Source organism: Podarcis liolepis (genome assembly GCF_965112155.1).
Source record: "Podarcis liolepis genome assembly, chromosome: 12".
Classification (NCBI taxonomy): domain Eukaryota; kingdom Metazoa; phylum Chordata; class Lepidosauria; order Squamata; family Lacertidae; genus Podarcis; species Podarcis liolepis.
The window spans coordinates 58030192-58055628 of NC_139563.1; the positions used below are offsets into that span (position 1 = coordinate 58030192).

General features: G+C 43.5%; 2 long non-coding RNA genes across 3 annotated transcripts in view; both read left to right on the forward strand.

Annotated features, from left to right (window-relative positions):
* The first annotated feature begins 771 nt into the window (after nucleotides 1-771).
* The window catches only part of LOC310690220, a 28937-nt gene continuing 4271 nt past the window's right edge, over nucleotides 772-25437 (forward strand). Inside the window, exons 1-3 of one of the 2 annotated variants that reach the window (XR_014517994.1) lie at nucleotides 772-1501; nucleotides 5322-5419; nucleotides 6076-6162. This is a non-coding gene — a long non-coding RNA (uncharacterized lncRNA). Of the gene's footprint in view, nucleotides 1502-5321; nucleotides 5420-6075; nucleotides 6163-25437 lie in introns of those variants that run through there. The other variant, XR_014517993.1, reaches the window with a different exon arrangement.
* LOC310690219 lies at nucleotides 23957-24761 on the forward strand. The gene is made up of 2 exons (XR_014517992.1): nucleotides 23957-24072; nucleotides 24103-24761. It is a non-coding gene; the product is annotated as an uncharacterized lncRNA (long non-coding RNA).

The following is a 25437-nucleotide window of genomic DNA, read 5'->3' on the forward strand; positions in this document are numbered from 1 at the left end:
CATGTTGGTGAATGATAATCCTCACACTTGCTTGCATAACACTGATAACAAGGCCATGAGATGGTGGGAGGGGAGGGAAGCTACATGCTGCTTGAGCTGCGCATGCAGTTTTCACAAATGCAGAGAGTATTCCAAGGTGAGTGTTATATTTTATACCAGTCTGGCCTTTGGGGTGTCTGCAATGACATCCTTGCTTCTCAGAAGGGGTGGGGCAAACGTTTAAGGAGCGTGGGGGGCATCCTCTATTTCAAACTATTTGTGATTATTCATCAGCAATACATGGCAGGTTCTGTTTTTTTCTTTGCGACTATTATCATCACAATGAAATGGGTCTTTGGATACATGCGAAAAACACAAATCCATGTACTTATAAATGAAAAGGTGGGTTGAATAGTTGTGTAGTTATTTGGGGGCGTTAAGCTAAGTTTACCAGATTTTTTTCAATGAATCCGGGGACATTTTTCAACTTCCTATTAAATAGATGGATTTTGGCAGGGGACTAATTTGTAAATCCAGGGACTGTCCCCAGGAAACGGGGACGTCTGGTAAACTTATATTAAGCACTAAACACAACAAAATACTTTGAAATGTTTTAAAATGCATTGCTTTTTGCTGTTTAACCTTCAAAGCAGATCAGGAGTTGGAATCTCACTGAGCATCCAACTCCTGATCTGCTTTGAAGGTTAAACAGAAAAAAGCAATGCATTTTAAAACATTTCAAAGTATTTTGTTGTGTTTAGTGGATAGTCATCAATTAACAGAAACACTTAAATAAAGACATCACCCCCTTTTTGCAGCTTTAGCTGCACAAGCACCTTCAATGCTTCCTACAGATCTCTGCAAAACAGATATTCTGCAAATGTAAACCTCCACAAACATTTTATGCACATTAAACATATATTTTGCACACAGCCTCCCTACAAAAGGAAGCTGGAAGAGACTTGGAGCTTCTTGGAGGCTTCTTGGGGGTTTAACAATCAAAATACAAGTAATGGCAGACAAGCTTCTCAGAAGGACATGTTGCTGTCTGCAGTCAATATTCCCCCACCGTTGAATGCCCTCTCCCTTTGTGCCTGGTGATAATGAGCATCCTAAGGGTGGCCAGCACCCTCCCACCACACCCCCAAAGCCTCTGAAACCCAGGAGTTTATGTGTGCAGAGTTTATGTGTTGGCTTACATTGTGTGTTTATCATCCTAGGCAGACTGGTCTTGATTTGGAAAGACTCTCCAGAGGAGGAAAGCTTAAAAACGACTTCCTTAAAAGTCCGTCCCTGAGTTATTTTGCCTCCTTATTCAAAATCTACTTAACTATGATGATAACAGTTCAGTACAAAACTAGGAAGAGCGCCGAGTCATAACTCTTTTCAAAGGCCATTTAACTGCACTACCTTTAAAATATTCACCAAGCAGGGAAGGTGGCGATAGGGACAGCCAGTGTGATGGATGGCCTCTGCCTTTCTTTCCCCACAGCAGAGATATCACACCTTCAAATCTTCGCAGGTAACATGTGATGGCAATCACTCTCATTTCCTGTAATTAAATCACTGCAGAAGTCATAACTGTTTACATATTTGGAAAACACTTAAGCTGTAAAGGAAACACTGGAGCTGAGGCAGGTGAGTAGCACTAATTGCTTCCAGCCGTTTTGTGATGAAGAGAGACAGTCTGTAGAAGGAAAAAAGGAGTACGGTATGGCTAATCTTGTGCAGAGCTGTGCTCAGAAATGTAAATCCACCAATACAGTATGCAGTGAATACAACTGGGGGAAAGTAAGCTTCATCTTCATAAGGGAGCTAATTCCAGAGGTAGAACAGTGAGGGGAGAGATACTTCGTCTGTCATCATGGGGGGCTTGGTTTATCCTGTCCTGCCCCACCTCCAGCCTAAGGAACCTTTAGAAGGGGCATTGTGTGTCTGTATATTCCAATGCAGGGACGTAGCATGGAGGAGCAGAGGAGCCAGAGCGCAGGTGCATGATTTTCGTGAGCCAGGCACCCCCCCCCAGGGATCCCTGTCCCGCCCTGCTGGCCTGGCCTCGCCACCGCATCCCTGGCCCCCTCACTGAATGGCTGCCTGGCCAGCGTGGTGGTGGTGGTGGGGAGTTTTGCCTGCTAAGGGCTACATTGGCTGGCCAGGCTCTTCCCTGCAGGGGCGGGCAGGAGCACAGTGCAGCCCCGCTTGGCTTTGGTGGCCAGGGCTGAGCTGGCTCGTGGGCTCTGTGAACCTTCTCTGCCTTGCCTTGTGTATGTGCGCCCAGCAGCGTTGGTGGTGAGGGCTGGCCGGGCACAGTGGATTCTGTTGGCCTTGCACACCTTGCCACCGCCCAGTGCATGTGCATGCACCTAAAAAGGACACAACGTGCCATTTTAATGAGCTGAATAGAGTGGAAGATTAAGAGCCATGTGGTGGGGAGAATGTGTATATGAATTCTTTTTTTAAAAATAGTATTTATTAAATTTTCCATGTGTGTATGAATTCAACATTGCTTGGTTTATTTTTTGGTTGTTATTTTGTTAAAGTTAGCATTGTTTTATAGGTCATGAATGCTTGTAATAAGATTTTGGTTGTAATTGTGCTGTTTAGCTTATTTTTTTAGTTGTGTTACCAATAGTGCTTTATAGATTGTAATTGTTTTGCTGATGATTTGTTAATCATTCTATATGATTTAATATTTATAATGTTCTATTATGTAATTATTATTTGTTGCTTGCAAGCCACTTTGCAATTCATTTGAATGAAAAGCAGCATAGAAATATAATAAATCAAATCAAATAAGCACCCACAGTTGTATTGCAGCCTCTCTAAAGGAAGGCCAGACTGGAGCTGGGCCACACATCACCCGGGACGGTATTCTAGAGCCCGAGGCCAACAACTGTAAAAGTCCTGCTTCTTGCTAGTGACATTGGCACTTCCATTAACGAAGGCAAGTGGAGCAGCATCCGACCTGCTTGCTGCGATTGTCCTGTGGGCTCATACAGGAAGTCTTGCTAGATCCAAGGCAACTTACTTCTGTGTAAATGTGCATAAGATCTGGCTACACATCCTGACGCAGGCTGGTTTTTTAATGTACATTAGCACATTGAGAATGCTGCTATTGACATGAGGACGCAGAGGACCAGGCTCCTCAGATACAAGAACCAGCAATGTTTCCAATGATAGTAATTACCACAATTAGCAGTTTAAGATGTTGTGATTTGAAATGCGGGTGCCTGGTGATTTCTATTAAGATGTAGCTTTTAATTGGACAATTAGTCCTTGCTGAGGGGGTACGATTGAATTAAAGAGAATCCAGCAGCAAACTGCAAAGGCAGCCAAACTGAGTACAGGCAATAGTGAAGAGAAGTAGCTGCTGTTCATTATGAAAAGTTAGAAGAAATACTGTAGGAAAGGGGGAAACAATAGCAGGCTGTGTAAGCATCTTTCCAACTATATATCATCTAGGGTTGCCATTTTAGAGCAAAAAAGAGGACACGAAGCCCCTCACCTTCCACGGCACCATTTGATAATGAGTTCAATCCCAGCATCCACCATAGAGATAGGAAAGGTAAAGAGTGATACTTGCACACACACTTCCTGGCTCTGTTTGCAAAAACCAGGACATGTTGGCAAATTTAAAAAGTCACCCAGATTGAAATTTTACCCCCCCCCCCAAAAGAGGACATGTCTGGGGAAAAGAGGATGCAGGGCAACCCTAATATCATTTAAACTTTGGCAAGTCTTTGATCCAGTGTGAGGGTGGGCTTCTTAAGTTCTTATTTACAAATAAGCAATAAATGAATGCAGTAAACTTCTTTTTTATAATCATTTTTATTAAATTTTCTGTTTTACAATTTCAAATAAACATTTTACAAACTTTAAAATATCCAATGGCTTCCCTTCTTCTCTTTCCATGGTTCATTTTAAATCCAGGATGTCTGCATTGTCCAATGCAACCCGTTTTTTAACCCAGTGTTTCCCAACCTTTTTTGGGCAAAGGCACACTTGTTTCATGAAAAAAATCTCGAGGCGCACCACCATTACAGCCCCGTGACGTCAGCGCGCAGCGTCACGCCGGGAGGGACGCACGAAAGTGTAAGTTTCAATTTTTTCCCCTCCCCCTTGCCTTCCTTCTGTGCCAACCGCCAAAAAACCAAGAATCGCGGGACCGCCGGCGGAGGGGGGGAGGGCGAGCGGAGGCAGCGGTGAGCCCTGTTCCTCCCCATCCGCCCCATTCCGTGCAAGGAGCGCGAACAGGTGTGAGAAGGGGGTCAAACCTGCGGGTTGGCGCCGGGGAACCTCCAAGCTTTTGGGGGGGGGGAGGAGGCAGCAAAGCGAGGCAGGAAGGAGAGCACGGCTTGGCTGGGTGAGCTTTGTCAGGGGCAGGGAATGAGAGCCGCGAGGCGGGCGCTGCGGATGGAGGCGCTGCCCGCCGAGCTCGCAGGTAGCCAGGCAGGCAGACGGCGAGAGCCCCGCGCTGGGCGGCCTCTCCTCGCCGCCGCCGCCCCGCCTCTCGCCGCCCGACTCGCCCGCCTCCCTCTGGGGACGGCGCCCCAATCGAAAATTTGACTTAAAAAAAAAATCTTTCGAATTTTTAAATTTTCCCCACGGCACACCAGGCAACATCTCGTGGCACACTAGTTGAAAAACACTGTTTTAACCAACACAAATAAGCTGCCTCATAATACATTTGCAAGTCTGGCAGACCAAAGCCTCCTCTTTCTTTTATATCTATAATAATTTTATGCTTAATTCTTGGCTTTCCCTCCTCCAGATAAATTTAGAAATGTCTTTTTTCCATTCTTTGAAGCAGCTTGAATTGTTTACAATTGAGATTGATTGGAATAAAAACAGCATCCTAGGCAATAAATTCATTTTAATGGCTGAAATTCTATCAAGCAGGGAAAGCTTCATTCTCTCCCATATCTCCAACTCTTTCTTAACCTCCTTCCACAATTTAACATAATTATTTTCAAATAGGTTGAGATTTCATACTTTCAGCCAGATTCCTCAAAATCTGATTTTTAACACGTTTTTCAAACCAGACATATTTTCTGCTCATCAATGCAGTAAATTTCTTGAGCGGGTGGTGGCAAACTGGATCCAAGCACTCTTGGAGGAAACTGAATTTCTAGATTCATTTCAATTGGGGTTTAGGCTCAATTTTAGCACAGAAACTACATTGGTTGCCCTGTACGATGACCTCTGTTGGGAGAGGGACAGAGGAAATATGTCCTTGTTAATTCTCCTTGACCTCTCAGAGGCTTTTGACACACTCGACCATGGCATCCTTCTGGAGCAATATGCTGATGACACACAGCTCTACTTCTCCTCTATATCTGCAGGTGACGCAATGGATGTGCTGGACCAGTGTCTTGCCTCAGTAATGGACTGAATGAGAGCCAGGAAACTGAAAGGCAATCCAGATAGGACTGATATTGATGTATGTAATTTTTCTTTCTTAATTATATTTAGTGGTAGTATGGTTGTATTGGTCTTTTTTTTGTAACATAAAATCATTCAATAAAAATTATTATTTTTTTTTTAAAAAAAAGACTGAGGCACTAAGACACCTCAAGTGTTCCAATTTTTTCAAGACATCACGAATTGGGAGAAGCTGCCCCGGCTTCTGTTCCCAATCATGAATGTCCTGAATTTGCTCCCCTGGACTGGTCACGTCAGAGCGAGGGACCAAGAGACAGGTGTGTTTTGGTTCTACTGCGGCGCAGGTCCACAAACAGAAGGAGGCATGCCCTGTCTGCAGCACATCAGGAGACGTGGCACAACCTCTCTGGAGATGGTGGAGGCCAGCGTGGCCTGCCTCTGGAGGAGCAGGTGGCTTGGTGTGGCCTTCTTCAGGAGAAGTGATGCAGAATTACTAGAATTTACATTTCACCGAAAGCAAGCCAATCAATTGCTCACCCAAATACAAACAAATAGTATACAGACAAATAGCATGGCAAGTAATGTTTACGTTACTTACCAAACTCAATATCATAGAGAAGAGGATGATCACAATGAATCAATGAACTAAAAAATGTAACAAAAATAAATTCAACACTTATAAGCTTCAGTAATAATTCACAACTAACTCAACAGAATGACGCAGATAGGATTGGTTGCGGGTTGAATGATGATGAGTCACCGGTTGTTTACGTCTCACTTGAGTACAAACTGCAGAAACAGACTTCGGCGAATCGGCGGAAAGAAACACCTTCTCTTCTTTATCCATACGCTCTCCACTACACAGAGTCGAGTTCTGCTGCATTTTGTTGTGTTTGTTGACTGAACTAAAAAATTTCAATACGTATTATGTTGACTTGTTGAAGTTAATTAATTGTCAGACGAAGTTATTAAACTTGTTTTTCAAAAAAGTGTCATGAACCCAAAAAATGTGTTTTTTTTAAAAAAAAAATAAAACACATATTTTTGCCTTATTGTCACCCCCCTCAGTGATGACACCTGGGGCGGCCCACACCCACTGCACCCCCCTTCCTATGCCACTAATTGGAGCAGAGTAATGGCTAAATTAATTAAACTGATTTGGGTGATCTAAGGCAAATTAATTGAAAAAATGTATTTGAGGTGATTTGGTTGAGCAATTGATTGGTTGCTCTCTGTGAAATGTACATTCTAGTAATGGTTTCTAAATGTACACGAATGCACATAACCAGATGTGGCTATGGTCCTATGTGACAATCTCTCTCTAGCCTGATTTGCATGTTGCCATTGCAGTGTGGCAGCTGCTTCCCTGCGCTCTGGTTTTACCATACAGCTGCAACGTCTGCAAAGCAGAAGGCCAAGAGAATGGCTTCCTTCCTTCCCATACCAACTTTGTCCTTGCCTTACCCACACGATTTGCATTTGGAGTATTGCCAGCATAGGGCAGGGCAGGGATGGGCTGGACTACCTGACAGGAGCCTAAAACTGGGCCTTTAGATGCTCTCTTATTCTCTTCATTCTTTGAACTGCTTACAGATTAAGTCTAAATTTCCTCCCCAACAGTAAGATAGGGGAAGTTTCTTTATGCGATGCATGCTGAGAATGATAGGCAACAATTTCATGGTGAAATTAATAGCGCCCTGGTGGCAGGAAGGAATGCTTCCTGACCAAAATATCCCCTTGAATGCATCTCACTGTCTGACAGGCACTAAGGATTCTCAAATCTCTGAATCTTAAATTTCCTTAATGAGTTTTCTGCTGGAATATCACATGCTGTTCTATTAAATTAGATGCTAAACACCTGAACAAGATTTAGCATCAGATGGCTCCATATCCATCTTGTTTTGATGCAAAATTCAGAGCAACTGTGAAAAATGTACCCTTCCCGATATAAGGACATATGTAAAATGATATTTAGCAGTCTCTGTTTACCCTAAGCCATCTTAAAGGTGTTTTTTAAAACGTGCATGAAATTTTACTGTTTTAAGTGAAATTTATTCATGCATATAGTATGATGAATTTGGACAACTAATGAAATACTGGCTTGTCAACTCCACTGCCTGCTGCCATACATCCATGGCTACTATTCACAATTTAAATGTGCTAGAACATTTATAATTTTGGTGTGTAATGCTGTATAGATGGAGAATTTAGATGGAGAAAGAGCAGTAAGTTCAACTACTGTAAAAACAAGTTTATATTAATGCTCTTTTTACCATGAAGGTAATATTAGCAGAAAGTGATAAGGAGCACCTGTAAAGGTTGCAGTCCTGTACAGACTTACCTTTGAGTGAGTCCCACTGAACTCAAGGGGACTTACTTCTCAGTTGACATGTATCAGACTGAGGGATGGGCAGATTTCTGTGCACATACCGGCCCCCGCACCCATTTCACTCGTGTTTCACAGTTTTCAAATGAAAGTTGATTCCATTACAATCTTTCGATGCATCTGGCTAAGTAAATTACATATAATAATTTTAATTATATGTACTGTTTATGCAAACCGTGTACTGTAATGAAATATGTACATACTCGTTTTTGAATCATTCGATAGCATGCAAATTCATAAAGTTCAAAAACTGCTGTGTGGATTCCTCAATCATACATAACTGTACCCCTAACACTAGGTACCCTGATAACAGGGTTGCATTGTCAATCACTATAAATCTGGCAGCGGTGTTTGAGGTGGGAGGAGTGGTACCTGCAAGACTGACTGAGCTGCTCCCAGCTTTGAAACTCACTCCCTAGAGAAGCTGGACTGGCTCCCTCCTTGTTTTCCTTCCACTGGCAGGTGAAGACTTTCTTTTTCCAACAGGCTTTTGGGAACCAACTGCTTTTATTGAAAGGACTGGTGCCGTGCTTTTTTAAAATTGTAATTATTTGTATGGTTTAATATATGTTTATATTTCTACTGTATATAGTTTTGATTCTATCAATTCTTTCATTTAATTGTTTTTAAATGATTCCCACCCCCCTATGTTTTTAGCTGTTCTTATTATTTTTATCTGTAAACTGCCTTGAGTCTCTGTCAGGGGGAAAGGCAAGTATAAATAAATTTAATAATAATAGCAAAACAGTTTCATGTTCTCACGTGAGCCACATGGATGCAGAACGACCTGTTGCTCCCTGGGTGCATCGCAATGGCTTTTTAGTTATAGACCCAATGGCTCATGGGTACCCTTATAATTGTGCCACTACTGAATACTTCGTTCTGCTCACAGCCACCAGCTGTACTTCATCTGAGGTAGCTGAAAAGGGCCTTGGATGAAGACCTCTTGCAGTTGCTATAGGTGGGAAGAGGAAAGTCTTCAGGTCATGTGCTTAAGCAGGATCTGGCAATCTGATCCTAAAGATTCTCTTTGGTGTAGGGATATCATTTCTACACAACAAAAACTGTGCTGATTGGAAGAGCCCAGAAGCTTTGTACAAGGGAATGAGGTGGTGCTTGACTTAATCTTCAGAGAAGCAATTCAGGTTGAAGCAGTAAAGAGGGAGCCATGTGTTCTGGGAGCCATGGGGGTGGACTTCCCTGCTCTTGATGGCAGCAGCCAGTGTTGGTGAGCAGAGGCAAGGAAGCACATCCTATGAAGATGACAAAAAAGAATACAGCTGTTTGTAAATGTGGCGGGGAGACAGGGCAGAATTCGGTACCATTTTCAAGAACTTGGTAGCCATTTTCAAGAGTGTCTCTATGCCACCCAGTACAGAGAGAGAGAGAGAGAGAGAGAGAGAGAGAGAGAGAGAGAGAGAGAGAGAGAACTGCTAATCCACCATGCATTCCCAATAAACCATGGTGCATAAAAGACTTATTCCCTCTTGTATAGTAAGTTTGTGTAGCAAACTGCTTATTAATAGTAGTATTTTCAGAACACCTAATATATCTAACTGTGCAAGTCGACTAACTCCAGCAGTTTCATTGGCAGTATAAATAATACATCCCACCCAAGCAGATTTTTGTCTCTAGTGATATCATAATGTTTGTTACGGTTCATGTATAATACTGGCTCACTTAGAATAACACACATTTCTCAGAACAAATATGCTTTCATCACAGGGTCTGATTTTCCCTGTCTCCTCTTCACTTTGGCACCACTGATTTCAGCTGCAAAACCCTTTATTTTAGCTGACAAGGAGAAAAGTGTCCATAAAGTAGTTCTTAATCAAAGCTGGGGGTTTATCCCTCTGTATTCTTTCTTCTCTTTCTTTTTCTGAAGAACACATTTTATTATGGAGCCAAAAAGTACTGTTTACTCATGAAGATAAAAGACCTTTTGTGCTGAAACTGCAACTGAATATAAGTGTCACACATTAAGTCTGCTTGTACCTGTTGCTTCACAGTGGGTCTAATGTCATTCAAAGAGCGGAAGTATGTTTAAAGTACAACACAGTCTGATATTAGCAGTATCGGGAAGCATTTTTACCCACAAGGGCACCTATCAAAATTATCTGCATTGATGGCAAAATGCATGCTGTCTTGGAAGTTAAACCTGCCAAGCAGAAACACTATCTGTTTCTTTCAGATGTCTTGTGGCGCATCACTTTACTTAGTCTCTGCAAACTCAGAGGGATGAAAGAGTAAATGATAGACAAGCAGAAGAGATATTTCTGTACACAATGGAAGGTGAAGATGATAGAGGTCCTCCAATAATCATGGCAAATCACAACGATATATAAAATACAAAAGCCACAGCAAGGATGTTTGTTTGAATGATGGTGAGGCAATTGTCCAAGCACAATGAAAAGTCGCATTGGCATCTAGATTATGGGATAAAAACCAGATTCTCTCTGACAGTGTTCATAAACTGATATATCTGTTGTTCAGCAATTTGACTTCACACAGGTAGAATCCCACAGTTCCCCAGAGGCATATCACAACCTCATATTGAGGAAGAGGAGGGGAAACTCTACAGTTATGACTATATGAATTTATATATGAAACTCTCCTCATCATCTATGTCTCCCACAGCAATTTGGTACTTGTTTGGATTACCTTTGCAATGCTTTGTCACTGGGCACCTGATACATTATTGTACAGTTTCATATGTACTGTGCAAAGAAACGGATAGTCCCTGTTTATACAACTCTAAATGTGAGGTTTCGGGTGATTTCAGCTCCTATGCACACCCAATTTTGGAAGCAACAATTGTAACTCCATTGTTTACTTCTTATTCCTGGCCACTCTCCGTAGCTGCCAAATGTAAAAAAAAGAAGTGGTATGCAAAGGAGCTGTTTATGCATGTGGACTGGAAACATGCCTGCCAGTTTCACAACTGCCCACTGCCATGTCTCCTCAGACTTCCCAGAGGCACCTGACTGGCCCTACCCAGAAATAGAATGGCTCTCCTGGTTATGTTTGATGCCCACAGGCAGAAGTGGATGGTGCTAGAAAGCCCCTGGGGTTCCGTGGACTTCAGGATTCTGAAGACAGGTGGGCAAGCAGCAGGCAGTGGAGATCTATAGTCAGCACCTCTGCTACAGAACTGTGGAAACCAGAGACACAAGTAGGTCAACCAGCAGGGCCTTAGTTAGGGAGCCAGAGCCCTGGACCGCTATTCTAGCTGAATAGTCCAGCTGGAGATACAGAGCCGTAGCTATTGGGGGGGGGGTAGCCAGGTTTTTTGCCCCAGGTGAAGCCTCCAGAGAGGCGCCATTGAGGCTCCCAGCCTGTGCGTGTGCGTGCGTGCGTGCGTGCACGCAAATGTGCATAGGGGTGCCAAACTGAGGCACCTGGGTCTTTGACTCAGGTGAAATAAAGCCTGGTTTCACCCCTAGGGGAGGCAGGTGCCCAGTCCTGGGAGGTGGAGGTCTTGGCCAAATGGTGCTTGCTCTGTTCCTGTGGTGTGTGCTCCACTGAGGGTGTGTTGTCCTGTGCTACCTCTGGGACTGGTGTGGTCGTGAAGGTAGGGTCTCAAGAGCAGAGGGAGTTTCTGGGGAGGAGTGATTAGTGTCTGAGGATATGGGCAAGGAAACATTGTTGGGAGCAGGGGTTGGAGGCACCATGATCCATCTTCACCTTCAGTAGCGGAGAGATTGCCCCGGGGGCTAATTCCTGAAGAAAAAATCCAGGGAGAGAAGGTCTTCCTGATCTTCAGGGTCCGAGGATTCATTTATGGATCACAAGTTCCTGGATCTAAATCCTGGGCCATGACCATGCTGAACTAGATAGATTGAACCAGACGAAGTGAGCTAGTTGTTTCTGCTCTCCTGCTTTTAAATTCTTACTTTTGTGGACCACGATGTGTGGAAGATCCGAGTGGGTGTACAAGTACTGCAGGAACCAGATAAACAAACAAGCAAATCTGATTATCCAAGGATTAAGCACATGGATTAAGCAAGATCCAAGTTTTAGGGGGCCCTGGGCAAAGTGCCCTCAGGTGGGCCTTGGCAGGCTCACCTGATGGCAACAGAAGGCAGCAACAGACACTAGCAATGCTCACTCCACAATGCTCCACCACATTGTAGGGAATTAAAATGGTGGCTTGATCCAGCTGGCTGGTTCTGCTTAGATGGCCAGGCTGGGAAAGGCCTCAGTGGTGCGCTCTTGCTTTGCAGGTGCTGACAGCAGTCCTGCACATGGATGTGGCTTTAATCTTTTAGGTCTATAGGCTAACCCATGTTCCTCCTACTATATTACTTAGTGTACCATTTCCCCAAGCCAAGGCATTAGGACTGGAAGGTAGGTTTTTAAGTTTATTCTTCACTAACATGACACTCATGGCACAAGAGGAAAGTTCCATTAGTAAGAGCAAGATGCTCAAGGCTTCAGTTAGCTGATTTGAAACATTTGCTGCTAGTAAGCTGTGGATATAATATTATGCATGAATGACAACTTAGATTTCCACTTGACTCACTTCAAAAGATTGATGACAAATGTCTCAGGTAAAGAAGAAAAATGGTACCGATTTTGGATAAATGCACATTACATCTTAAGGTTACACTGAGAAATGTGTCGGCTTTTTCTCTGTTGCTTAAGGCTATATATTTAATCCAACAAATAGGCCAGGGAATACATACCAGAATGTTAAACAGCATTAAAAGGGGAAAAAGAGAGAGGGAGAACATCTGTGAAGAAGCCATGTATCACAAGAAATAGAAACTTGTCTCTTGACCCAGTTGCAATAGGTTATAAGAGTGGATGCTGCTGACTGCAGATTACAGATCCCACCCGCAACCGAGCTAAAATGCTTCCTAATCCACCAGGCTCAACAAATGCCAAGCAAGGGATGGACAGTGAACAGAAAAGCAATTTCTATATGCTCCATCATCACTGCACATACACCCAAAATGATTGTGTCAACTGTCTTGGGCCCCTAGTACAGATATTTGTATGAGATAATGTCACAGTGTGTCCCTAGCATGTCCTGCTTTGGAACTTTAGGAACAGTTAGGAACAGCTAGGTCGGAAACGATAAGGACAGTGGAAAGCTCTCTATCATGTCTGTCATGCTCACATCAGAATCTCCAGCAATTGCTTGTCTTCCTTAGCCTTCACATGGAGAATCATGTTTTAGAGACGGCTTTTGTATACCTGATTCAAGAACTAGAGCATAAATTTTGCTTGAGAGCATCTAATCCCAGAAATCACTGGCACCATCTCTGGGGGCCCCTGGGTGCCTGGGCACCCATGCAATTTTGATTGTGGGTGCCCAGCCCCAACCCACCACTCCTTTCCTCTCTCTGGTGCCCATGGGTGTAGCCAAGGGGGGGCACCTGCCCCCCTAAATAAATAAAAAACAATAAAAAATACAAATATGAGGTTCTGCCCCCACTGACAAAAGCCTGCCCCCCCCACAAAAATCCTGCTATTCCCATGCTGGTGCCGTGGTGGTGACTGAGCTGGAGCCTCTGCGTCTGCTGCAGGCGGAGCCTTCCTGAGACCATGACAGGCCCGCCAGGCCATCTTGTGGCTACAACAGGCCTCATCCAGCCTATCTGCAGCTAGGGAGGGCTCCGGCAGGCCTTCTGGAGGCCACAGTGGGTCCCATTGGACCTGCTTCTGCCGTGTGACATCACACGTGTGTGCTGGGCACTGAAACTCTTCCCACCCACCATTAGGTTAACTCCATGCCCCGAAGGTCAAACAGTAAACTTGAAATGCTTCTGAAATGTGTCGTGGTCATGAACTACTAGACTGGCAGGCCGATGCCCCATGCAATGACTCTCCAAACTGAAGGTAAGGGATAACGAGGTCAGTAGGTTCAGGTCTCTTTTAATGCAAGCTGACCTAATTTGAACTTCCCAAAATGCAGTTATCCTTAAAAAGTTACCCTTCTCCAAATCTGTGATGCAGTTCTCCAACCAAAAAAAGGTATACCAAACTTCATATAACAAGGGAAAGTATGCCACGGGCACTGTTTGAAGCCTTACTATGAAACTGATCAGATGAAAGCTGATTGCACACATGGAAGCATCCGAATGGTATTACAAACAACGTAGAAAATCTCCTTTGGCAGCACTACCCCCTTTGTGTAGAACCTGAGAAAGCAAACCAGCATTTTAAACTATTCAACCTGGGTTGCAGAACTTGTGGCTCTCTGGATGCCACAGGTTTGTAGCTTCCATCATTGCTAACCATAAGCCATAGTGGATGGAGTCAAGGGAAACTAGTATCATTCTGGTATGAGCCTTCTGGAGATGTCTGGGAGAGGCTGGCTAGATGAGGAGGAGGAGTGAGAAGCAACCAGAGATTTGGAATAGTTTAACCCTGGGGGAGGTGGTAGCAGGCTGGCTGGGGGTGGGATTTGGGGACCCCAGAAGGAGTCTGGCCCACAGGAGAGCCCTAGCTGCTTAGGAGGGAAAGACCTGGATCTGGAGGAAGGGGTGAGGAACTGCTGAAGTTCTCAGGCACCTTCTCCTTCTGAGCTATCCCCTTTTGTGGAGGTGCTTAGGGATAAGTCTGGCTCCATTGATTCTGGCATGTCTCCAAGACATGGAGACAACGGCACCAGTGTGAGCGCACCCTTCACATGCAGCCTCTATGGCCCACTTGCTTGCTCAGTGCCAAGGCTTGGGACATCAAGCACATGCCCACCCTGATCTTCAAAAGGAGAGTGTAGGTACTTGTGCTGATTCTTGGAACAGCAACCTAGTTTACATCTAGACATGTATCGTAGATCTCTGCTATGCCTTATGGATTTGTAGCCCATAGACTCGTGTTGGGATGCTGTACTTATTTTTTTTAAATAAAACCTTTAAAACTTGAAATAAATAAAACATTTATAAACTGTAGTGACTGATGTCAGGACACAAACAACATCTGGAGGACCATATGTTCCCCTACCCTGTAGTAGAAAATAAGATTCTGCAGCCATCTACAGGTCTCCTGGAATACTCAGGAGCCACCAGTACCTTCTATTTGCAACCTAAGCGCAATTAGGTTGCGTCAAGTAAAGAGACAGTTCAGCTATGGAACTCCCTCCCACAGGAGGCCGTGATGGCCACCAACTTGGATGGCTTTAAAAGAGGATTAGATTCAGAGAGGAGGAGAGGAGGATCAGAGAGAGGAGGATTCAGAGAGGAGGAATTCAGAGAGGAGGAGAGGAGGATCAATGGCTACTAGCCGGGATGGCTCTGCCCTGCCATCCACAGCTGGAGGCAGCAAGGCTTCCGAATACCAGTTGCTGGAAACCACAGGAGGGGAGAAAGTGTCATTGCGCTCATGTTCTGCTCCCTGGTTTCCCACAGACATCTGTCTGGGCACTGCAAGTGCACAGGGCTGAACTCGATGGGCAATTGGCCTGATCCAGAAAGTCATTTTATGTTCTTCTTTAGCTATAACCATCTTTTGCATAACTTCATTGTGAGCTAACAGGCTTTGATGGGCAGTTATCTACACCCATCAAGAGGTTTATTTATTAATTTATTTCATAAAATGTATATACTGCTTGATTGTAAAAACAACAACTACTCAGAGCAGTTTACAAAAGATAAAATAGTAAAATCAAGAACAGTTTACAACCCTACTTTAAAACATACAAGAATTAAAATACTAAAATAGATTAAACATGCTTTGCAGTTTCTTTAAATAAGCATTTGTGATTTTACACTTTCCCTTTGTCACCCCATAATCAAAGTTCTGTGAGCAACACACACAAGAATGGTTAAAATATAAATACAAAGCAAAACACAGGGCAACACACATTGCACAACAAAATTAAAGACAGAGAGGTCTTAAAACTTGAAAAAAGCTCAAACCTCAAAATCTAATGAAAAGGCATTGACTAGCCAGAACACCTTCAACTTGCTCCAATGGGATCAGAACAAAGCTCTTTGGGAAAATGGAAGATAGTTTCAGGACCCTGTCAGACCAGCAGCACCAGAGGCAGAGAAGGGAGAGGGGAGGCATGGCCACGCCCAAGAAGAAACAAGGCTTGAGGTGGCTTCTTTGTGCTTGTGATTAACTTTTCTGTGTCTATTAGGCTTCTTCTTTTTAATTAGATGTGTAGGTTGCAACTCATTCATTTCTTTTCTGGCTGAGAAGACGTCAGTCGCTGCAGATTCCTTCCAGAATTATGCCAAGCTATCCCGCTGCAAGTGTGTGGTGTTATGAAAGGCAAGCTGACACTGAAAACAAACATTTATTTCAAAGTGAAGATTTTCTATCTACCCATTTTATGAATTAAAGCCACTGCCCATAAAATACCAATCAGAAAGTCAGCAGAAATAGGAACTTGTTATTTATCAGACAAGGCTATGCCAACATACTGCTTTAAAAAAGATGAACAGCTTTTTTGCGTGTTCAGACCCAGAGACCTCCCCCCTAAATAAATTCTCACATGACTCAAATTTTAATTTTGGTTTTTGGCAGAATTTAGGCCACAACTTTATTGATTACAGAAAGTGAATGGTTGCATAGGCTCTGGTTCGACTAGCTCCCTGCACCGTTGCAGGTAGCGCTGACCCAGGGCACCAGCATAGGTCAGCCTAGGGTGAACACCTGGATAGGCGGAAAGCCGGGAACAGGCTATGTCCACCACCCAAATGTCCCCCTGGACTCAGGCAAGGGCACAACCCCCTTTCAGGGGTTGACCAAACCAGTTGTGTCCCTGGATTTCTTTAACGGAATACCCTTCACATAGGGATGAGGAGACCACTTCCCCACCCCTATCACCTGAATCAGAGCCTATCCGCAACCTTACAAGTTGTGACAATTTGCTACGTGGCAGGCGAAACCCAAATGGCAACAGCCAATCAGCCAAGTGGGGAAAATTCCTGCCGTGCCCCTGTCCCAACGAGAGACAACACACGACGGCATAGCAAGGTCAAGCGCAACAAGCCCTAAAAGTAGGGAGAGGTGGGCAGGTGTTCCGAATGCATGAGCTGAAAGAAGAAGCTCTGGGTCACATGCATGGGTATATATAGGTCCCTCGATCCGTTTAGACTGCACCCCATTGGCCAGATTGAATCCAACGTTGAGGGACATACCAATCGGGTGTTGTGGCTAACCAATCCAACCCACCCACAACACAGGAGGTCAGTCTCCAGGTCTCACCGCGACACGTGCCCTCTTTTAGGGAGGACACGACTTTTCAACTGATGGTATTTTTACAAATGAAAAGAGAAGGTACATTCTACATGGCCCAGAATGCTCTTTTGCACGGCAAATGCCTCAATTTTTTCTATTATAGCTGGATCCACTCAGTTCTTTTAGAGATGTGATGTGCCCTACCCAATTGGCTGTCCTGTTTGTTTCTGTTGTTCACATGGTCCTGTCCTTTCCATTAAACTAAATGGGCAAGAGCTTTGTGCATCTAAGCAAACCCAGGGATTCAATTGGGGTACTAGAATGCATGCTTATTCCACTATTTTGCTCTCAAAACACATACACCAATTAAGCAGATGCTTTAAAATACATCATGTATCTACATATCAAGGGCAATATGTAGATATTAAGTAGATCCATGAAATACCTCTGCATTTAAAATACCTCAGCTCACAACAGTGGCAGTGCAAGCTACTATAATTGCAATAGAAAGCCAGTTATCACAAGAAGCACAAGTGAAATTCTGTTTAAATGGTGCAATTTTATCAGTTGCAAATCTTGTTCAGAAAATTCTGGAGGTCCTTCCTTCCTTCCTTCCTTCCTTCCTTCCTTCCTTCCTTCCTTCCTTCCTTCCTTTTAGAGAACAGCACAATACATACAGTGGTGCCTCGCAAGACGAAATTAATCCGTTCCGTGAGTCTCTTCGTCTAGCGGTTTTTTCGTCTTGTGAAGCAACCCTATTAGCGGCTTAGCGGATTAGCGCTATTAGCGGTTTAGCGGCTATTAAAGGCTTAGCGGCTATTAAAGGATTAGCGGATTTTTTAAAAAATATTTTTTATTGGTTTTACAAAATTTTTATAAACAATACAAACAAATAAAGAAACAAACAAACATGTATAATTTCCTCTCCTTTTTTTCATAAACCTCACTTCTCGGACTCCCCCAAACCTCCCCTTTCTACATCCCAGTTTCCAAAATTATTTCAGCAAATCCTAAATTAATTTTATCAAATCTATCCCTTGTTGTTCTTTTCTTTTACTTAATCTTTTGTCGCTGTAATCACCTTTTCTTACAAAAACCTCAACATTTTAACATTCATCAATTTTGTAGTATTTCTTAAAAAGGATTAGCGGATTAGCAGCTAAAAGGCTATTAGCAGCTTAGCGGCTTAGAAAAAGGGGGGGGGGAGTGAAAAACAATCGGAACACTTGCAAGACGTTTTCGTCTTGCAAAGCAAGCCCATAGGGAAAATCGTATTGCGAAGCAGCTCAAAAACGGAAAACCCTTTCGTCTAGCGGGTTTTCCGTCTTGCGAGGCATTCGTTTTGCGGGGCACCACTGTATTGTTGTTGTTGTTTAGTCGTTTAGTCGTGTCCGACTCTTTGTGACTCCATGGACCAGAGCACGCCAGGCACTCCTGTCTTCCACTGCCTCCCGCAGTTTGGTCAAACTCATGCTGGTAGCTTCGAGAACACTGTCCAAGCATCTCGTCCTCCATCGTCCCCTTCTCCTTGTGCCCTCCATCTTTCCCAACATCAGGGTCTTTTCCAGGGAGTCTTCTCTTCTCATGAGGTGGCCAAAGTATTGGAGTCTCAGCCTCAGGATCTGTCCTTCCAGTGAGCACTCAGGGCTGATTTCCTTCAGAATGGAGAGGTTTGATCTTCTTGCAGTCCATGGGACTCTCAAGAGTCTCCTCCAGCACCATAATTCAAAAGCATCAATTCTTTGGCGATCAGCCTTCTTTATACATATCTGCATTCTTGTGATATTTCAACATTTGTGGATTCTCAGTTTTTTTGGAACATCCCAAAATTGTTAAACAATAAAGGCAAAAGAGAAGATGAAGACATTTTCTGACAAAGTATGTGGGCTGAAAGCAACAAAGCAGTAACATTTAAAACCATGAGTATTAAACAGAATCAGAGTTGCTTGGCTGGAAAAATAATAGACGCAACAAGGAGTATATTGCTCCTGATATGAGTGATTCAAGGTGGGTTAAGATATTAGGGAGAAGAGACAAATGCTGTATGATTTTCTAATCCCAAAGTGAAATTCATACATTTGCAGTTGTGGTCAAAGGTCCTGAACACCGAGAATATTGTTAACAGATGCACAAAAGAAACAATGAGTGAATGTGCATTCTGATGTGTAAATAAGCCAATTGCACATGTGATGCACAACGATGATTCAGCTCCTGCTTACAGAGAAGTTGCTGCTTTTGAATAGGGGACATGATGTGTAAATAAGTCAATTGCAGATGATAACACAATGCACAACAATAATTTGGATTGGTTTTGTAAACAGGCATATCTGCTTCTGCCAGTAAATGCCTTGAATGCATGGGAGAAGGCAGAATTTTCCACAGAAATAAAAAGAACAGGTTTCATGTATTCTTAGGCAAGAGAGGGCATGAGAGCAGCTCACACAACTGCTTTTCAGAGTGTCATTGTAATGACCACAGGGGAAAATGGTGCATTAGGAAGGTGTGTGAGATGCAATGACCCCTTCAGACATTAGTCCAAAGTGCGAAGAGTTGTATCAGTTAGCTGCACATTTGTGAATCACTCATACGCTAGCTTTTTGTTACCTGTTCATTGGAAAGCTATATTATTCTGCTTGTTTTCTCACCAAACAAAGGGAAGGATTGACAGCCTGTTATTTCTGTTTCCCATGCTTTCAGCCTAATAGCATACCATCAGATCAGGAGTATAGGAACCTTTCATCCAGAGGAAGTCTAATATATTTGGAACTGGTTTCCATTTGTGAGCAAAGATATTTTTTATTCATTCCAGCAATGCAAAGTGAATGCAAGTATAACCCATTTTCTTTTCTGAGCAGAATAAACGTTACAGCAAATATCTGAAACCAGGCTGGTAACTTTCACTTTTAAAAGAAGCACTTTCTGAGGTGGTGCTCTAGGAAAACAACCCCCTCCCCCCTTTTCCTTCTGTACAACAGATGTCATGCTAAGCCAAACCTTGGCTCAGTTGCCATGCTACACTGACTTGAAGGGCTTGGGGAAGAAGACCCATGCAAGTGTGCTCTCCTTCCCTGAAGCCTGCACACTGGGTATGTTCACACTAAGCCATGCTTTGCCTTGGGGTTTTGTGCAAGCATGGCCTGTGTGAGGTTTTTCAGCTCTTGTGTTTGTTCTGATAAATACTCTTTTCAAAAGAAATAGCCGGTCACTTCTCTTACACACAGCCGGTTTTCTGAGCATTCATCCTGATTTGCTTGCACAAAATTTGCAAGAAGGGTATACAGTGCCCACTCTCTAATGGGCATTCATTCTGTTATGTTGGAAAGTTATACTTGTGTTGCATCAAGCAATCGTCATTTCATACTTTATAGTGCAGCAGATGAGAACCAAAGCAAAATAAGCAAAGGACCAACACATACATTACAATAAATTTGCAACATAAACATCGCCCTCTGCTCATAAATTAATAAGAGACATCAATGGTGATTCACCTAGTTACATCCTAAAACATAGATCATGGTTTAAAAGGGTTATCCGAGCCGCACAGGAGTCCGTTTTTCTTCTTTAGGGATAGGACGCTGATCAAAAATCTGGCAACCGTGAGTGATCTTAGGGGGTCTTCATCATTTAGTAGATATCTCAGTTTGGCTTCATTCGAATCACCGGCGATTCCCTTTAGATATTGAGCAAGAAACTTGCTCCTGGCCGATGAGTGAAAAGCACAATCAAGAATTATGTGATGCAACAATTCCGGTGCCCCACAATTACAATCACATAAGAGCGATATCTGTCCATTGGAAAATCTATTTCTCAGCACGTTCGGTGGGAAGGTGTTGAATCTTGCCTTTATAAAGGCATATCTATGAGCCGAAGAAGTTAAGGAATTCAAATAATTTGGGATCCTTAAGAGGGGTAATAAGCCAAGGTTTTGACGTGAGCAGGTACCATTGCCCAACACCATTTTCTGCTGCAAGTCCATCTCCTCTAGTTTACAGGTTACTGTTCTTTTAGCTGGAACTATGTCCTGCTCTAGTAATTTAGATGGGGAGATTCCCATGTTGAGAGAAGGAGGCATCCCTCTCTGGGGATCTGATGCTTGGGGGGGGGGGGGACAGAGCTTTTTTCACCCACAAACATATCTGGCTATACTGTGGCATCTGAATATAGACTGCATTTTTAATCAAGGCATATATTGGCTTATATCTTGATCAGGTTCCTAAATTAAAGAGAGAGTTTAAAGATTTTCAAAAGTTTTCATGCCAGGCAAGAAGGCCAGCTGTTTAAAGGACACAGGCAATGTTTTTCCTCCTAGACAAGGGCCCCCCCTTTGATTGATAGCAGAAAACAATTCTCAAAGTCGTAAAAGCTGGAATTACAGGCTGAAGACCAAGGTTACACAGACCCTACATAATTAAGAGTTTGGTAAACAGTAAAATAAAACCATGTGCCTTAAACTTGAGCCTAAGGTCAAAAGGCCAAGAGCACATGGAAAACAAACCGGCTGGAGAAGGGGGGAAGTGTGAACAGGGGAAGAGGCTTTTTTTTCCTATTTTATTTTGAGGCTGTAAACTGTTCCTTCCTTGTTACTTTTAGGAAGTTTATCCTTCTAAAAAGCTATCTATGATAATGTATGAAATATCCTGGCTTAAATGTAATTATGCAAAGGATCTAGAAAGAAAGAAATGTTAAATTCTTATTTCATAGAGTCATATTGCTGTAGGAGACCACAGGGGCCATTGAGCCCAGCCCCCTGTCAGACAAGAGACGCCAATCGAGCACTTATGACAAATGGCTGTCAGACCTTTGTTTAAAGACCTCCAAAAGGAGATATTTCATTGATGATGCATGAGAATATGAACCCAAGGTCTCTGATATCTGTTCAAGATAAAAATTTAAAATTATTAACCATTTGTTTTAGAAGGCAATAGGGCAAGGAGGGCAAGAGGTGAGCTGGTAATTAAGATTCCTTGTTGAGACACATGTAAGATATATTAATACTTATTTGTCATTTATAGATGTAACAATATATATAGCTCTTTGTATTCCATATAAGGACAGAAGGATATGGGTGTATCTTAAAATTGGTTATAGCAATCAGCCAATAGGAAATTCGAGCAGGCTGATTGAACAGAGGCAGCCACAGGAGGAACAAAGGGGGGTGGATTAAGGAAATATAAGTGCTGGCCATAATGGCAGGAGGCCAGGCCAGAGCTTGGTAATCATATACCACTGTGCCTCTTATTTATTTGTCTGACAAATAAATTATTTTTTTAATTTCTCTGTTGCTGCGTTGAATATTTCATTCCAGCTAAGCGTTAACCACAAGCAGGGTGCTACATTTTATGGTGCCTGCGACTCGGATAAGTGGTCTGCTGGAACGCAGCCCCTTCGCCTCACTGAGCGGGGTACAAGAGAGAGGACAACTGTGCCTACCCAGCGCGCACTGGAAAAATTTTTCCAGGGGAACGCAGCAGTCTCGTCTGTCTGATACCCTGCCCACTGACGGCGACGGACCGGGGGGGACCAGAGAAATAAACAGGGAACCAGCTAAGGGTAAGTGCACTAAGGGGTTTTGGCCCTCCAATTAATTGGGAGGAAGAGAAGTCCTGATCAAACTTCTGCGTCTCAGTAAAGGGGAACTGAGTACGCTAGGTGGCTGGGTACATCAGATGGTGATCTGGTGTAGGGAAAAGGGAAGAATGGGAGGTAGTGTGTGGTGAAGTATCTGGCGCATTGCATGTGTGAGAAAGTACAATGTGTAGCTGACCTAAGTGTGGAGTGAGTACTACTTCGTTTCCCAGTAAGGTGTGTGTGTGAGTGACTGAGTGGATACTTCACAGGGCCATACAATGGGAGTTGGGGGTTCAAAGGGGGGAAATACACCTTTTGAATGTATGTTAAATAATTTTAAGAAAGCCTTCTCAGGGGCATATGGAGTCAAAATGACGCCAGAACGCTTGAGAATGTTATGTGAACTAGAGTGGCCAAAAGAAATTACTGAATGGCCATTTCAGGGAACCTTTGATATAAATTTAGTAAGCAAACTTTGGTCTAACATCGCCAAAGAAACTGGAGGGTGCCCAGAACAATTTTCATATATAGATTCTTGGCTGAGCACATTAAATAAAAATCCTCCATGGATAAGGGAATGCAAAGTCCAACGATGCAAATTATTGGCTGTAAAAGCCGAAGCTAGGAAAGGAATCTTGCCAAATAAACTCAAACCTATTTTTGAGGGACCAGAGGAAGAGGTGCTTCCACCCTATGCTCCACATCGAAGGGAGCCTAATCCAAACCCTCCACCAGTTGTAACCCCAAGGCAAGAAAGTGGAATGAATAATGGGGGTGGAGTCACAGAACTTGATTCCTTGATAGATTATGAAAAATATCTTCAGGAGGCATTGGAGTCCTATAATGAAGCTCAAGCAGAAGTGGTTATTCCACCTGTGAGTCCCAGTAGAACTCCATCTACAGTCTCCTTTAGTGGAACAACTGATTGCCTACCCCAAACCCCTGTACATCCAAGTCCTAGAGAATTATTACAGAAGTTACAGGGAGACCTTAATCGGTCAGCAAGCAATACAGCCAGGCGTATAAAGCTGCTAAAAGAACGCCTTGGGACAGATACCATCCCCTATGATTTGAGGTCCCTAGAGCAAAGCGAAGAAAAAGGTCACGTAGTAGCCCCTCTTAGAAGAGTATTTGATGCACTTGAGGAGCCTGTGCTGGTTAACGGGCAACCCGGACCACGGCCACCTCGAACTTCGATCCTCCAGTATATTCCATTCACAACTACGGATCTGATGAATTGGAAAACACCCCATCTTTCGCAGAAAAACCTCAGGCTATGATGGACTTGGTGACTTCAATAGTAAATACTAACAGTCCTACTTGGACAGGTTGTCGCCAGCTCCTGAATACTCTCTTCACCACTGAGGAAAGGAGAGACATAATTGAAAAGGCACAGATATATTTGCGTGAGCAGGCCAGAGTGGGAAATATTTATAATATTGACCGTCATCTCCAGGACAACTTTCCCTTGGAAGATCCTAATTGGGATCCAAACAATGCAATTCACCTGGCCAGGCTTACCACCTATCGCCAGACGCTTGTGCAAGGTATCTGCAGGGCATGCCAGAAGCCCACTAATATGTCTAAAGTCTCAGGAGGGTAGACGTGTTACCCATAACACTGTTTCGTGTTCGGTGCACACCCACAAAAAGACTTAAGTTGTCACCTTTTGAGCTCCTGTATGGGAGGCCGCCCTCCTTTGTTCAGGATATTCCAACTGACCTCAAACAAATAGGAGACCATGTGACACAGGGATAAGTGCAATCTCTCTCCCGTGTTTTTGTCTCTCTCCCGTGTTTGTTTGTTTTTTTTTATCTTAACAGGTGGGCCCTCGAGCGCACGCCGTGCAGCATTGCCAAGCCGATTCATCAGCTCCAGGCTGGCATAGCATATGGGTGAAAGAGTGGAAACGTGATCCACTTGCACCTAAGTGGCGTGGACCTTACACCGTCTTGCTCTTTACTCCAACAGCGGTGAAGGTAGCTGAGGTGACCCCCTGGATTCATCACTCCCGTTTGAAGAAGTCCGAAGGCAGTTGGACGTGCAAAGGTGACCCCTCTAATCCTTTAAAATTGACTCTCTCCAAAAACCCCTGTATCTAGCCCTACGGGGAACGGGCTAGGTCACGGGCAACATTAGACGACCGGCCTGCTGCAGCCACAAACCTGGAAGCTGGCTGACCTGCGCACGCCTGAAGCTTGAGGAGCGTCTGAACCAGCGACTGTGAAAGGGAAGATTCTCTTATACAATTGATTGACTGCCCCCTTGTGGAACAATTATCAGAGATATTACACATTGGGGATCCTTGGGATATATGTTTTGGTCTTGGTGGTTCCCCATTCCTGTCACTGGGGGAATTATATTGGGACTAATATTTATGCTATCACAATAAGGTAATCTTTTGTGGAAGGAATGCATATGCTAGACATCAACATGATTTTATTATTAATCCTGATCCCTTGGGAAGGGGAAGGGTCCTTGAATCTGACCAAATTTACTAAATATGGATTCCGTCATGACCACAATATGTGGGTAGGTTTAGCCGAAAAGGTAGCCAATGTGCAAATAGGACCGATTGCCTTGTTTGCTCTCTTGGGCCAGATGATTCAGAGGGAGGTATGCCCTTATTACCAATACCATTAAATGTCATTGGTATGGTAAGCGAAATGCTACACCAAACAGAAGTACAGAATTTCCCCGGATGGAACTCAACAAAACCATTACGAGTTATACCTGTACAAGGGGAATTCTGTGTACATAAATCATCAGATGCAGCTGATTCTACCATGGTAGGCTCTTCTCATTGCCACTATACTTGGGATTATATTAAGAATACCTGGGCACACGGTACTACCTATCGAACTCGGAATACCTTGCCCTGTGCACCTCCTTTTATTCATGCATGGAAAGTGGTATGGAACATAACTGTGACAGAAAAAGGCAATCTAACATACTGCACTGTGAACTCTATACCTCTTTTGATATTT